Genomic DNA, 17,020 nt, shown 5'->3' with positions numbered 1-17,020 from the left:
TTTTTTTATTTTTTATTTACACAGACACACACACACACACTTTATATATATATATATATATATATATATATACAGTATACACACACACACACACACACACAGGTGGCAGACATTCCTCTGGGAATAAAACTCTGTGAGAACTCAGATCTTAGTGTATCAGAATGGGTGGTGATTATGGGTGCTGTAGAGGGACAAAAAGCTCAACAACATGCTATGTTTCGCACACAATGCCGCTTAGATGTGATCTATTCAGACTGGGCAAGTCTGACCCATAAACATGACACACTCTCTAATGAAAGAGTCCTATGAGCCCTTTCTGACCCCCTTCTCCTTCACCGCATCATATACTGCCTTCAACTCACGTTGGAATGATTGCATTTATGAAAGGAAATAGCACAGACATGGATAACATGATATTTACAAGATATTTATTATACAAGAACTGTAGCAGAAACAAGTTGGAATTCATTCTTAATGTTGGCTGTAAAATTTTATTTATATAGTTTTTGCTGTAGATGAAGGTCAGATATAAAGTTTGCAAGAAAACTGGTTATAAGAAAACATGCTTATGCAAATTAAACTACATCTAAATTCAAAATGGTCAAAATTATTATTTTCTATCATGCCATTTATACATGGTATCACAATTAAACATTCCGTTACATAAAGAAAAAAGTGAGTGATTTACATCATTCACTACAGACTTGCTATGCGCCCACTGATCTCTAAATTATAGATTATAGATAATCATTTCTATTTTATAGTTCAGTGTTTCTGCATTGTTTATAATTGACGTGCCCCTTCCAACTCGAGTTGGAACATCCTCTAGAATTCTGAGTTTCCCTTCACTTCACTTGGTCATTCATGTGCTCGAAACTTGTAATTACAATATTTTCAACTTCACTTGAAGAGCACAATAGATAAAGCATTACATTACATTTGATAATTTCAATTGTTTATACAGGCTCTAAATGTGTCTGAAAGAGAGAAAAGTAAATATGAAACTGTCCATTGTTGTTTTCATTCTGACCAAAGTCATTTGAATGTACACCGCATTACGATTATGACTTTCAAACTTGCAAGTAGGAATTTCCCAGGAGGACTTTACAATGTAACATCTTCATATGTAACACTACAAGAGATGAAAAAACAGAATCTGAATGTTAATTCATGTTTCATTTGATCATTTATTATCTTATATATGTTTATCCAGCTATGACCTCATATGGCTTCAGGATGGGTCTTCAATCAACACACAGCTTAAAAATGCAAAATAAGACATATTTACCAGAACAAAAAGGTTCGGTCTATTTAAACATTTTCTCTGAGCAATGAAAAATAGATTCTGGTCAAGAAAAAGGCCACACCAGCAAAACACATACTATACATTGCACACACACACACTTCCACAAACACCCACACACAAATTCTCACACACCACCGAAACTACTCACTGCTGTTTGACAAACTTGAAAACCTGACAAACTAAACACCACAGAGGGTGTGAGTGTGTGTTTGTGTCCAGTCTTGGTTGACCATAGGATGTGCGTGATTCAGTCATCCCAACGTCTCCTCTTTCTGCGGCTGTGTCGCAATACTTAGCGTGCCCTTCCTAGACAACATCTGTATGTCTCTATGATGTCCACAAATGCTGTCTAGGTAGACAGCTCACTAGATTTTGAAACACATACACTGCCTCATCTCTCACTTTTAAGGTCAGGGAGTGAGGAAGTGACTCGGCAAGCACACACCAATCAGGGAAACATTACGTTGCCACGGAGATGGGAGGAAGCGGTAATTAAATAATGACAGAGCTGCGGCTGAAGCCTGTTATTACCAAATTACATACGTATACACGTGCACACAGATATATACTTTCACTCTGTGTCACCCTGTCAATCTCACACACAGTTTCCATGTGTAATTTCTGTGCAGTGTTTGCTTGTTACACCTCTTGTGTCTGGTGTGTGTCAGTCCTTCTTTGTGTATGCTCACTTGTTTGTGTTTGTGTGACAGTGAGTGTGAGAACTCAAAGTGAAGAGGCTCTGTTAAGAGGTTAAAGATGACAGCAGTGCTGAAGAATGCTGACAATTCCACTCCAGCGCTGCTGAACTCACTCCTATTCCCTCAGAATGGCCTACTGTGCCACTGTGTGACCAGAGCCAAAATGGAGTCCACTTCAGAGCAATTACACTCCCACGCTTTCACTCAGAATAGACGACTGTGTGACTGAGCAAACGGAGCCAAGATGGAGTCCACCTTCCAGAGTTCACACCCCGTACAGCTGCATAATAAACACCAAATGGACTCACAGCTTTCACGTCAACAATATCTGCGAATTGTAGGGGGTTTGGGGGGGGGTCTGAAGCTTCTTATTAATAGTTGATTATGCCAATGTAAGTCAAAAAATAAGGTTGGTGGAGCATTAAATCTATATTTGTTTCAACAGTTTATTTTTAAACCTCTCAGTAACCATTAAAGTTAGATTACAAGTTAAGACCAAAGTATATATTTGGGTTTTTATGTGTACGCTAGGATATATTATGCACATTAGGGATGGTAAGATTCAATGATTTGCATCGGTGCATCAGCATAAATGTTAATGATGTGATGCATCGATTTAAAATAGTGTGCATAGGATACAAGTTGGCATTTGTATCACGATGCATTTTATACCACAAACAGCCACCGGGTGCCATCCGAACTCCATTTAATTTTTTTTATGCATTTTTCTTTCACAAATGTTTAGATTTCTCTGTCTAACCACCAAATATGGAATCCTGAGACTCAGACCTTTCCAATGATGTGTATTTTGTCAAGATTATAAAAAGTTCTGATTGTAAAATACCGTAATACATTTTGTAATATGACACTTGACACCGCCCACTAAGGGGGAGGAGACCGCCAAAATATTTTAAAGTACCATTTCCATGGTAACGCAATGTCCGATTTCAAAATGGTTTTCACAGGATGAATCTTGGGCTTCTAAGCTTTCAAATGATATATAATTTATGATGATTACTAAAAGATTTGATAGAGAAAAAGGACAACAACAAAAAAGAGTGCCAAACGTCCCACAGGTGGGACGGTGACAGTTAAGGGGTTAATAGATGCGCTATGCTTTCATTATTTAGAAAGTGACCGATAATTTGTAACCAATATTTTATCTGTAGATTGATTTCTCCTCTCTAAACTGTTTCGCAAGTGCGTTCTCTCATCACCACTGCTGCTACGTGAATATGATGTATCACAACTCTACGGAGACTGAGACGATATAACGTCAGAAGTCAGAAAGTTAATTTATGATTTGCTGTCTGTCTGAACCAAAGAAATAAAAGCAAACTGTCTGTAGCATATTGAATTGCATAGCATCAAATAATTTTCCAATGCATCGTATTGCATTGAAACGCATTGTGTTCAATCAAATTGAATCGAATTGTTCAACTAACACACACACTTTTTAAATTTTTAGCCCTAATTAGTTTGCCCACAAAGTGGCACAATCATCCAGGCTGTTGTTTCAGTCAAAAAAGAAACAGAAGAGGCAGAACAAGTCAAACAAGTCATTTCTTGGTCATAATTACTGGAGCGAAATAGCACCGACACAGAACAAGGATGACACTTTCTAGTTCACGTTCTAGTTCTAGTTCAGTTCATGTGTCGACCTCCTGTGTTCACACATACTATCAAATTGAGTATGATTTGAAAGGCAATGTGTTCAGTTGTATGGATATGCTAAGAGCTACGTCAAAACTGATGTATACTTTGGACTTTAGCCAAAGTTCATATATTCATGTTTCACCAACAGTAGGTTGCTCAAGTACTTTCTGTTACAACTATTATTAAATGGACAATTGCCAAAACATAGCTATCATCATCACTCTATCACTGATTTTCATAGCGCAATTATATCACACAACACTTTAGTATTTTGATAAAAAAAAAAAAAAGTTTATTCAAGCAGTAAACATATGGCTAACCGCGCTAAGGATGCCAAAAAACAATTTGGAGTGCACAAAATGGACCTCAAGAGAGTGTGTTTAACAATTTCCTATTAAAAAATTCCTAAAAATGTCCACCCCCTGAAAGTTATTGTAAATTTTGTACACTGTGTACAACCACATTTTTTGTACTCAAAAGACTCATTCATACTTTTAATAACAAAGTGGATGCAAACAGTTTTACAGGCTTCCATAATAGTTTTCAGTGATAATTCTCCATTGGGCTACTTTCCACCTTTCAGTGTAAATGTAATGCTGATTCCTTACACTGATTTGCTTGTAAAGAAAGTCGATATCTGACACACTAAACGTAACAGATTAGCTGATATAACACTAATCAAGGGCCTTAATTATTTAATTCAAGTGCTTCCAGTGGTGCGCCACTCTGTAACTGTGGTGATATTGTGTTCTAGTTGCTGTGGTGTTGTGAAGGTGAAACTAAAGACCATGGAGTGGCCAGGATGGTTGCTAGGATACGTCCAGAGTTTCAGTTACATGCTAACGAGAAATTGCCCACTTCTTGTTACCCGTCACTAAGACACTCGCTCGCACATAAACAATCTCAGACACAACCACACCACACAGTCGGCCACACACAGAATTACAAAAGTGGCTTGCTTAATCTGAAAAGGACATCTTTGACACCCAGTTGTGTGTGTGTGTGTGTGTGTGTGTGCGTGTACATGTGGGTGCATGTTTAGACAGGAATATAAGCTCCGCGTGGTGCAGCCTAACAGGTCAAATAAGCAATATAGATTGATGATGCTGTTGTGCGGCATGGTCCTCAAATCTAGCGCACTTGGTCAAATCCATTTCACATAAATGTGGAAAAAGATTAGAGATGAGCCCAGTTAACACACCCTTTTCATGAACCAAACACACACATTCTTCCACACCAATCAGGCTTTCAAAAGTTTTCACGAGTTCAAAATCTCCGATTTCGGTAGAAAAACAGTTTAAAATGGTCTGAATCCACAATGAAGTAAAAACTTGTCAAAAGCACATATTGACCTTTTTAGACAAACATAAATCACTTATCAAGTGGTTTAATGGTCAAAGGCCATAACTGTGTGGTCAGCTGATTTAAAAAAGGGTGTCTCGTAAATCCCCCACACACTCACACACACGCAGGTGTTTTTCTTATAATTGTGGATGGCTCAGTGCCTGACCTGGAGACTGTCTGTCTGAGACTCTCTCCTGAGTAATGCTCAGGTGTGTGTGTGTGTGTTTGCCAAAAACCCTCTTTGGTTCTTTCACCTATCAAGTAAACTTACGATATTCCTTTCTATCACATACAGCAAAAATCTAAAAAAGACAAAATGCACTGCATTGCTGGGTGAAATTAATTCCTGCAAACAACTGTAAGCAAAACATACAATTTATATTCAAATATTGTAACACTCAGATTATTCTAATTTTATAGCTATTAATGCAGCTTTATCCCTCACTCCAAACATTCATAACACTGCATTTTAACTCTTCTGTATTACCAGAATACCATTATATTCTGAATGTCATAATGCCATAAACAAAAGCACATATACTACTACACTACTAAAAAAAAATGTGTGTATAAATGTGAACCAGTTTATTCAAACAGGCTGCAGGCAAAAATAATAATCTAAATGAATTTCCTGAAACGTTTGAGTTATATTTGCATGACAGAAAACAGCAGAATGTGAAAAATAGAATGATTTTGGTATCAGTTTGCTTAGCTTTCTTTCCTTAGAATGGTATCAGTTTGCTTAGCTTTCTTTTAGATTAGATTTTATTATTAGATGTTTGTTGCATGCTGTTTGTGGAACTGTTTTGTGGGTCAAACACGTTTTGACCACTGCACGTTATTTGAAGCAATTTCTGTCCAAACTAGTTAATGTCCACTTCATATTTGTAAAATTAGCTGCCTGGTTGTCTATTAATTACTATTTTGTCCACTTTTACTAGTGTTGGGCATGAGTATACGAGTAATTACATTATTTGAACGGATTTTTATGTGTCACGTGACTTTTTACAGAATTCGAAATCAGTGAGAAGTCAACAAAACATGTCAAATGCTCATTTTTAATGTTGTGATTGTTACGGAATAGTTTTCGTAAGTGCTCACCCCACCTCCTCAAGCAAAGTATAAACAACATTAAAACTATAAGTTAAGTCTTATTTTTAAAATAATACCTGCACTCTTAAAAATAAAGGCTCCAAAAGAGTGTTTTTGCAGTGATGCCATAGAAGGACCATTTTTGGTTCCCCAAAGAACCTTTTAATGAACAGTTCATAAATGAACCATTTTGAAGAACATTTAAAAAATCTAAAGCACCTTCTTCCACTATAAAGAACCTTTTCTGCATTTAAAAGGTTCCATGGATGTTCAAGGTTCTTCGTGGAATCATCAATGCCAATAAAGAACCTTTATTTTTAAATGTGTAATACTCGATGTTTCCATTTAACTCATTGGCCAAAATACATTGCATAAGTGGCCCACACAAAAAATGGTCTATGTATTTGGTTTCGTTATTTGTTCAGTGTTCACTGTTTTTTGATTGATGGAATAACACCTTTTTTTTTAGAATGCCAGGACAAATGTAAGTTCTGGTCATGCTTTACTTTGTGTTTACTTTACAACTGTCATTGCTTACTTTTTTTTTACTTTGCAGAGAGGATCTACTTTGATAAATTAAAGATCAATGCTTTTAAGTCTCATTTTCTGTATTCATTTAATTTTCTTGCACAAGCCGATCATTTTGCTTCATAAGACCTCAATATATCATCAGGAGCAATTTTTTTGTTCCTTGATATGCTTTTTTTATTCTCAAAAATTGGCAGTCACTGACTTGCATTTTATTAATCACCAAGAACCACAGTTTCAGCAAAACTCTTTACAGTTCTACTAAAGAAACAAAAGGGTGAGCAAATTAACAGCAAATTTTTTATTAATTTTTTTGGTTGAACTATCCCTTTAACTGAACCATTTACTGTACGTAGTGAGTCAGATTTTTTGCCTATTTGCATACTCATATGAGGAGTAACAAGAAAGTTCAGTTCCCCTTAAGGAACTCGAGCTGCGTCGAGACGCTTTGGGAACGCCTTCAGCGTGACCACGCTCTGAATCCCGTGTGTAATAAGTCCAATGGATGGGCGAGACGTCATGGACGGGGTGACGTAGCGACCAGGAAGTTATAAAAACATGTGCGGTGGAAACAGCGGCAGCTTCTGTCATTCAGCAAAGAGCTTTGTGTGTGTATGTCTTATTTACTGCTGTCTGTCACTTTTCACAACGATCTAAGCATGCCAAAGTCCAAGCAGAAAACGAATAAGGGCGATGATAAAAGCAAACATCAGTTTAGGCTGTGGGGATACACACAGCCTTTGCGTTGTTTGCTTGGGACTGCGAGCACCTCTTGCTGCGGATGCTTCGCTCACTTTGAGGAGGGAGCCCTCGCCAGCGTTCCTCGTGGCTCTTATGCCGAGGCAGAGCGGCGGTGGCGGTCGTGGGGATCGCAAATGGATCTGGTGGAGGGAATGGAGATGGGTGAGTCCCTTTCTTCTTCCTCTACCTCCAGATCCAGTGCCCCCTCCCAGGGATCGGAAGCATGCTCTGCGGTTTCTTCCCCCCGGAGAGAGGGCTCGACGCTCAGGCTATTGTTGTCCGTGGAGGATGATGTAGAGTGCGTCGATGAGTCCCCTCAATCCGCCCAGTATGAGGAGTTCGTGGAGGTGATAACTCGTGCAGTGGCCAAATTAAATCTCGAGTGGCCCGCCGAGAAGCAGGCTGAACTGACTAAGAGTAAATTAGATGAGCGCTTCTTATGGTTTAAGCTGCTCCCTCCACGCCGGGGCTTGCCGTTTTTCCCTGATCTCCACACCGAGGTGTCGAGATCGTGGTCGAGATCGAGCAGACACTATCAAGCAGACGTGGCATCGTCCCTGAAAGCTCCGGCATTGCCCACCAAACAACCTCATACTACATCAGTGTTGGTGGGCAAAGGGTACACGACAGCAGGTCAGGCTGGTGCTTGCCTTCACACCATGGCAGTGCTTCAAGCCTACCAGGCAGACCTGCTGAAAGAGCTAGATGAGGGCGAGGAAGTGAAAGCTGATGACATCAAATAACTTCGTCGAACCGCTGATTTGTCTCTCCACGCCACGAAAGAGGCCACTAAAGCAATAGGGCGGTCTATGGCAGCCTTAGCGGCAGCGGAGAAACATCTTTGGTTGACCCTGTCAGAGATAAAAGAGAAAGATAGGGTCTTCCTCCTCGAAGCCCAGCCTTCTGCCCTGTTCGGTGATGCCGTCAACTCCGTCGTCGACAGGTTTCTGGAGGCCCGTAAACAGGTGGCGGTGTTTCAGCGGTTCCTCCCTCGCCGCTCTCTAGCTCATGGGGCTGCTGTAAATACTCTCTTGAGGAAGGAGGCCATCGAGGTGGTCCCTCCTCTCGACAGAGAGTCTGGGTTCTACAGCCGGTACTTCATTGTTTCCGAAGAAGGATGCTGGGTTGCGTCCCATTTTAGATCAGTCATGCGACTGAAGTTCAGGATGCTCACATTCAAACAAGTGGTGTCTTAGTGGTGTCACAATCGATCTAAAAGGAGCTTACTTCCATGTCTCCATCCTTCCTCAACACAGGAAGTTAAAACACGTTCATAATTTAGAAAATGTAGTTAATACTTGCATCATTAATGATTTATTTTATCCACCCGCGACCCACCCGCAAATAATCAGAATGCATTTTTTTATTACCCGACCCACCCGATCCGCGGATTATCCGCAGCACCCGCAGATATAACCGCCATCCGCACATCACTAATCTGCATAATCAATTATGTCGACGATTGGTTGATTCTAGCTCAATTGGAGCAGACGGTGGTTCGGCATCGAGATGTCGTTCTCACCCATATGAAAGAGCTGGGGTTAAGACTAAACGCCAAGAAAAGTGTGCTTTCTCCATTACAGAGGACCACTTATCTGGGCGTGGTGTGGGATTCGACCACGATGCAGGCACAGTTGTCTCCTGCTCGGATCGAGTCGATCCTCACTGCAGTCGCGAGAGTCAGAGAAGGCCGGTCTCTCACTGTCATGCAGTTTCAAAAATTGTTGGGTCTAATAGCAGCTGCGTCCAACGTGATACCTTTTGGCCTGCTGTACATGAGACCCCTACAGTGATGGCTCAAGACCAAAGGGTTTTCCCCAAGGGGAAACCGCTTCGCATGATCAAGGTCACGTGGCAATGCTTTCATGCCTTAGACATGTGGAGGAAACCTTGGTTCTTGTCACAGGACCCGGTGCTGGGAGCTCCTTGTTGTCGCGTAATGTTAACGACGGACTCGTCCCTCACCGGTTGGGGTGCAGACATGCGTGGCCAGCCCGCCCGCGGTCTGTGGAGCGGCAGCCATCTTGCACTGAAACACTTCCTCCCAGACCTGAGAGGTCATCATGTGTTGGTGTGCTCCGACAACACAGCGGTGGTCTCTTACATCAACCACCAGGGAGATCTGCGTTCACCAGTTGGTTCAGTGCTGGAGTACCTGCAGGCTCGATTCTCTGCGGGGTTGACCCACTCCACCTTGAAGGTGTACGTGGAGGCCATAGCTGCTTACCACGCCCCTTTTGGTGGTCAGTCTGTCGGAAGACACCCCCTGGTTACACGTTTCCTCCGCGGTGCGCTGACGCTGAGGCCTCCGGTACGCTCTCGTGTCCCTGGAGGCTCTCTGCAAACCTCCGTTTGAACCACTGGAGGAGGTTTCAGATTGAGTTCTGACACTTAAGACTGTCTTCCTATTAGCCATTTCATCGCTAAAGAGAGTCGGGGACTTGCAGGCCTGAAAGTCTGGTGGTGTGGGCATTCTCATTCCCAAAGCATCTCGACGCAGCTCGAGTTCCTGAAGGGGAAAGCCTCAAGGTTACGTATGTAACCCTAGTTCCCCGAGGGAACGAGATGCTGTGTCTCCTGCCATACTTTCGGCATCCCTGCGAGCGCTTCCCTCTTTCTACAAAAAGCTGCCGCTGTTTCCACCACACGTGCTTTTATAGCTTCCTGGTCACTACGTCACACCGTCCATGACGTCTTGCCCATCCATTGGACTGATTACACACGTGATTCAGAGCGTGGTCATGCTGAAGGCGTTCCCAAAGCGTCTCGACGTAGTGTCTCATTCCCTCGGGGAACTAGGGTTACATACGTAACATTGAGGCGTTTCCTTTCAAAGACTGAGTGTATTTAATGCACTTTATGCCTTTCACTGAAAGATTTTTTCCTCTTCAAGTGTTCTTGTGTTGTTTTTTAAATTGTTATTCTCAGAGTTCTGCGCAATATTGGAAACGCACTCTGCACTTTTGAGTTTTTCTAGAAAAAAGGATTTGGAAATTTTGTATCAAGTTGATTCAAATGTATTCCTTTATCATGTTGACTGCTGTCATCTTTAAATCATGATTTACATATGATTGTTACCCTCAGCCTAAAACCTGTCTCTTCTTTTTCATAGTCATCTGATGTTTGCACCACAGTACTTCAGGGTCTTCCAGTCTCAGAAGAAAGTTTGGGGTAAACTTTTTGTGAATCTCTTGTGAAATAATTCTGATTTGTGAAATTGTTGATGTAAATGAATTAAATTGATGAAATTGTGTTGGCTGATCACAAACTCACAAACTTGTCAGCATTACATACTTCACACACTTTGAATTAAGATAAAATCATGTAAATGATGGGTGTGATCCATCACTCCATTAAAAAGGAGATAATGCTCTACAATCTAAATGGTGGGTAATGCAGTACGAGTATCAATTTGTAAAAATGTTCTCTAAATTCACTTCTGTGCTGTTAATAATTGAAACCAATGTCCATGGAACTTGTGTGTAGTATTCCAACTCTTCTGATGGCGTGCAGTAGGCCTACAAAACAAAATTTAAAGGAATAGTTCACACAAAAATGATAATTCTCCCTTATACTCTGTGATTTAATCCATGTCTAATGAAATATTTTATGTTTTGTAACTCTTACACTATAAATCTCGTCGTCATGTCAGCTTGATTACATTTCCTTGTGCTTGATGTTTGCAGAGATCACTGTACACTCACTCTGGTCACCAATATTTAGCTTTTTTTATTTTGCAGCCCCTGGTCACTGTATGCTTTTTAGAACATTTCCAGTATTGGAATGAAGAATAAATTCACACTGTACCCATTTTTCTTTCTCTACTTAGGATGTGGATGTGCCAACATCAATGGACACAAATAAAAGCAATCATGTTAGAGGGAAGAACTGTCATGGATGGGCTGTAAAGGCCTGTATTTTTTTTCTTCTTTTTTTTGCTGTTCTGTTTGCATACATTTCTGAAAATGCTGAAAATGAATATAAATAAATATATATATATCTGTGCTCCAGTAGGTCCAGAGAATTTCAAACTTGTGTTAAGTGCGTTCCATGCTGGCTGAACTACTAAAAATACATTCACTTTACTTAAAGAAAATGTGGAATCCGATTGCACAATTTAAAATGTCCCCATATCTTAAAATGGCAGATTAAATCCATGTTGAGAATGACAGCATTTAAGATGTTTACAGAACACAAAATAACACTGTTAGTTAAATAGAATTAATAAAGTAATCTTACTTTTAAATATTCTAGAGTATGTTAACTAGAACTGACTTTAAAACTAACTTGATATTTATTACTTCATCTACCTGGGAAGAGTTTGCTTTCTTTACTTTAAACCAATTCTTAAATTAACTTCAGTTTTACTTTTTTTTGTTTTGTTTGCTTTGCAAAAATAGGCGATTGGTTTCCAAACTTTTTAAAGTAAACTGAAATTGTTAGAACTGACAGTGTAGAATTGCTCACAATTTTTGATCAGATATTTTATGAAGAAGTTTAGCAAATGGTGTGCAACAGATTTAGCCTTTACCTGTTGTGTCTTGCTTAAATATTCTTATTTGCATATTTTTAGACAGCATAGTAATGAACTGGCAGCTTCAACAGACTATTGACTCATTCTACGCAAAGCTGCAACCTAAAATCGCAAGTTTTACTTGACTCTACTTACTCTTGACAAAGAAGTAAAATGCATTATTTCGAATCCTCTGATCACTTATGAGAAGGCACGAAAATGTCTGAAATGCAGGTCATGCAGATAAACACAACAACACAAGAAAACACAGACTCTGACATACATGTACACACATGTCTACAAGCTTGAGGTTTTTACATTATGAGTCATTGTCACTATGGCAACAGGCTATAAACTCCTTTCCTGTCTTCATTAAAATCTGATTATGAATTAAATTAAATCCCACACATGCACACGCATGTACGCACACACACATACACTCGCACCTAATAACGCTATACTTCAACAGACAGGCAACACTTCACTCTATTGTATCCGTCTTTAATTTCAAAACTGTTCCCACCAACTCGTGTGAACAAACAAGGCTCAGCAAGTGTGTGTGTGTGTGTGTTGTGTGTGTATGTGTGTGTCTTGTGAGCTGCGATGACTGGGGTTAAGCGTCCACTCCGCAGACAAAAGCCAAACTCTCTACAGCACTGTGACCTAGGAAACGCCGAGCTCGGTAAACACACACACGCAGACATACACTCTTAGATGGCAAACACGTTGGCTTGTCTAGCATTTGGTGTGCGGATTAAGCAAGAAAACCACTATGATTTTTCACCCCGAAAACTCGTGGCACATTGCTCAAGAAAACCACATAGTCAAAGCCATATTTAAAATCTGCTAAGCGTGTGTGAACCCAAAGCCACTGCTAACAGACATGACAGGAATATGAAGATGTCTGCTGGCATGTCCACATATTCAACCTCTCACTTTTTCTACGCGTTTAAGTTTCTAATCTTCTCACGAAGCTGTTCTCATAACATAACGTCAGTGTTCCCAGAGAATTAAATAATGTTTTGCTTTGGTTTGCAAGCGCTGTAACACAAGCATGCCTGATCATTTTAATTTATCATCTGAGGTTAAAGCTGTAATTTCAGCACTACTATTACAAAACATAACTGTCACGGTGTGTGGAGGCAGGCAGGATGACGACGGTGAGCACACTGAGGATAATTAACTAATGATTGAACGGGCTAAACCAACAAAAGGGGAAGAAACCACAACAAACAGTCCACAGGGGTGTTACAATAACAGAATTACAAATATAACGCTTATTTTTAAAAAGAGACAGCTTCATCTGTCATTGGTCAGTCAAGCAGAGAGTTCCACCCCAAAGTCACACCATTGGTTGAGTCAATGTTGTTTTGTCAGAGTCCAAAATAAAAAAAACTGTTTCTTCAGAATATCTTATTTTGTGTCCTGCATAAAAATCATACATGTTTAGAATTACATGAGGGATTAATTTTTTCTTTTAAAAATCAGACACTTCAGCTTCAAGAAGGGATGCCAAACTTTTCATCTCTTCATCCACGGACATAAGAACGTTGATCAATATCTTTCCTTATGATTCAAGAAATGTATGCAGAAACAGCTTACACAATCACCATTGTAAGGCATTTGATTTGACCTAATAACCAAAGTCAGGCTCAATAAAAGCCACACACAGACGTCACAACAGGAGAAATTCCTTCGATGGTCAGAAACACCCACAAACACACTCAGAAAGTTTGCACAGTGTGAAACAGCACTAACGGTTACAGGATGAGGGATGATGGCTATGTGACATGACAACAGTAACGTAGCAACTATGAGCGGGCATTCGCGCCAAAAGATATGTTTGTGCCAGCTTGATTCAGAACAAAAAATAATAATAATAACTGCCCCCCACCAACCCCATCATCTACAAAATTACAGTTAAGACAAAACATCACAGGAAAAAACATTGTTTTGTCATGCACTGGTCAACTTTGAGATTTTGGCCTATTTTTCAGACTAGTGGAACGAAAACTTCAAAAATGCACATTTGAGCGTTGAGTTATTGATTTGCATCTGTAGATTTCAATTGCATCACATATCTTTAAAGGAAATTTCCTCAAAGTTTTAGTTTTAATTATTATTGTTTTTTCTTTTTCCTATCTATATTCTGAAGGTTTTTACAGAGGGGTTTGTTCATATATCTCTGACCTGGTTTATATAACATTTTATTCCTAAAAACAAGTGAAAAGTTTATTTTTATTTAGAAAATTTGCATATTTAATTTCAGAAAACTTGTAATGCAAAACAATTATTTTAAATGCAATGTAATTACCTAGGGTAATTTCCTAATTTACCTAGGGAAGTATCTATTTCTTAAAATTATCACCTGTGGTGTCTTGCCTTCAATAGTTCAGGATATTTTAATTCACTCTCTCTCTATCAGTGTTTTTTTCTCACTCCATCTGTTTTTTTTTTTTATTGGTGTTCCACTCTCATTTTCAAACTACTGTTGGGTTTTTACAGAGTTCTTAATGGACTCTCACAACTCTGACCAATCTCTCTCTCTCTCTCTCTCTCTCTCTGCCTTCACACCACCTGTTTTCTCTTTCCTTTAAGGCTCTTTCTTCTTTCTTTCCCACTTTCTCTCTATCCAAACACACACAGCTGGGACCGACCTGCTGTCTGTGAGAAATGTTATCTGAACGTTCTCTCCAACATACCCAATGTTATTCAAAGGTTTTCAAACAGGCCTGGCCTCTGAGGAGACAAAAGGCAGAAATACTTCAGCCGCTACTGTGGCAGCGGCCGTATGTGTGTAACCATAACTCATATTCACACAGACACACACACAAACATATATGCACACACACACGTACAGCAGAAGCCGGGGTCACTAGGGCACCCGGCAAGATGAAAAAAACAAGCTCTAGAAGGTTCTGTCACCCGCTACCAGACCATCCCCCCTCAAAAAAAAAAAAAAAATTTCACACACACTCCATCCAGACACATTAACGTCAAACCTGATCAGAGGGGCAGAGGGAGAGGATGTGCAGAGACAGAAAGAAAGAAAGAAAGAAAGAAAAGAAAGAAAGAAATGCACGTAAAGCAGCATAAAAGAAAGAAGGGATGAGAGAACAGGAGAGCGAGCAAAATAAAGCAAAATGAGATAGACAGAGTGATGAAAGAGGCAGGCAGATAAAAGCTGCACATGTTAGCCACAGATGTAGACGAGCAGAGATAATCTAATGAGGAAAGAACATTCTCTGTGTGTGTGTGTGTGTCAGGACATCGAATCAAATAATTCTATCAGAAAGTACACTAGCAGTGCTTCCTCTTTCACACCTGCTATCATCTTGCTGAAATTGAGTTGACAGACAGACCAGAAAATTCCTCCATAAGAATCATAAAATCCTGCACACACACTTTCATTGACTTCTATTTGTCACGAATATGTTCCCGTTGAGTTCCTGTTTTCCTTATTTGGTCCTTCCTGTTCCTGTCCCAATGTAGTTTGATTTGTTCCAGGTGTGTCTCATTATTAGTTATCCTCTTCACCTGTCTGCCCCTCATTATCTGCCCTATTTAGTTCTAGCCCGTTCTGTTCTACAGCAGAAGCCGGGGTCACTAGGGCACCCGGCAAGATGAAAAAAACAAGCTCTAGAAGGTTCTGTCACCCGCTACCAGACCATCCCCCCTCAAAAAAAAAAAAAAAATTTCACACACACTCCATCCAGACACATTAACGTCAAACCTGATCAGAGGGGCAGAGGGAGAGGATGTGCAGAGACAGAAAGAAAGAAAGAAAAGAAAGAAAGAAATGCACGTAAAGCAGCATAAAAGAAAGAAGGGATGAGAGAACAGGAAAAGGAGCAAAATAAAGCAAAATGAGATAGACAGAGTGATGAAAGAGGCAGGCAGATAAAAGCTGCACATGTTAGCCACAGATGTAGACGAGCAGAGATAATCTAATGAGGAAAGAACATTCTCTGTGTGTGTGTGTGTGTGTGTGTGTCAGGACATCGAATCAAATAATTCTATCAGAAAGTACACTAGCAGTGCTTCCTCTTTCACACCTGCTATCATCTTGCTGAAATTGAGTTGACAGACAGACCAGAAAATTCCTCCATAAGAATCATAAAATCCTGCACACACACTTTCATTGACTTCTATTTGTCACGAATATGTTCCCGTTGAGTTCCTGTTTTCCTTATTTGGTCCTTCCTGTTCCTGTCCCAATGTAGTTTGATTTGTTCCAGGTGTGTCTCATTATTAGTTATCCTCTTCACCTGTCTGCCCCTCATTATCTGCCCTATTTAGTTCTAGCCCGTTCTGTTCTCCCTCGTCTGGAATTGTATGTCAATGTCAACTCTTTGTGCTATGTGTGATTCCCTGAAATAGATAATTAAACTCCTTCGTTTTGTATTCCTGGTCTCCTCGCTCCGTGCTCTTCACACTACCACCAACCGTGACAGAATTCCAGAACCAAAAGTGACAGTAAGAGGCACCCCTTCTACCCGTGTTTGTTTTTCGTTTTTTGAAAAGTGTTTTTGTTTTGTTTTGCCGTTTGTTTCTCCCCGTCCAAATGGGGGAACGAGCGATGTTAATCGCCGTGGCTCAGGCGACCCCCGACCCGATTCTCTAAACGAGGGTGTTCGTGCCGCTCACCCTCGCCAGCCCCCTCGAGGGAGAAACCCTCCTGACGCTGTTCCGGATCGGGATAACCTACCATCGTCCCGCGGAGCTCCCAGACACCACCAACCTCAGCTGGAAGGAGGCAGTCATCCGGTGTCTGGAGAGCTTCCGATCCCGATCCGGGACCCATCTGCCAGCCGTTCCCGAGTCAAGAGAGCCGGCAGTTCCTCAGTCAAGCCTGCCGGACGTTAATGTGGCCAGCCCGCCGGCTGTTAATGTGGCAAGCCCATCGAACGTTAATATGGCAAGCCTGTCATGCGTTCATGAGGCCCCAGTGTCGGTTCCAGCCCCAGAGCTCACTCCAGTGTCTGCTCCAGTCCCAAGACTCACTCCAGTGCCAGCTCCTCGAAAGCGCTTTGCTGTGCCTGCTCCTCCAGAGCACCCTCCAGTGCCAGCACCACGTCAGCGCTACCCGGATCCTCAGTTCAGCCCAGGAAGGGTTCCTGTTCCCGAGTATAGCCCACGGAG

The 17,020-nt window shown here is 40.8% G+C and overlaps 1 protein-coding gene across 9 annotated transcripts in view; it reads right to left on the bottom strand.

Moving 5' to 3' along the window:
- slit2 (slit homolog 2 (Drosophila)) overlaps positions 1-17,020 on the bottom strand; it is a 94,536-nt gene that overhangs the window by 67,313 nt on the left and 10,203 nt on the right. The gene's annotated exons all lie outside the window — the stretch shown is intronic.

The sequence above is a fragment of the Sinocyclocheilus rhinocerous genome, unplaced genomic scaffold (assembly GCF_001515625.1).
Source record: "Sinocyclocheilus rhinocerous isolate Xijiao unplaced genomic scaffold, SAMN03320098_v1.1 scaffold1129, whole genome shotgun sequence".
Lineage (NCBI taxonomy): Eukaryota > Metazoa > Chordata > Actinopteri > Cypriniformes > Cyprinidae > Sinocyclocheilus > Sinocyclocheilus rhinocerous.
Note: the sequence above shows the minus strand (reverse complement) of the source record. Positions and strands in the feature narration are given on the sequence as shown.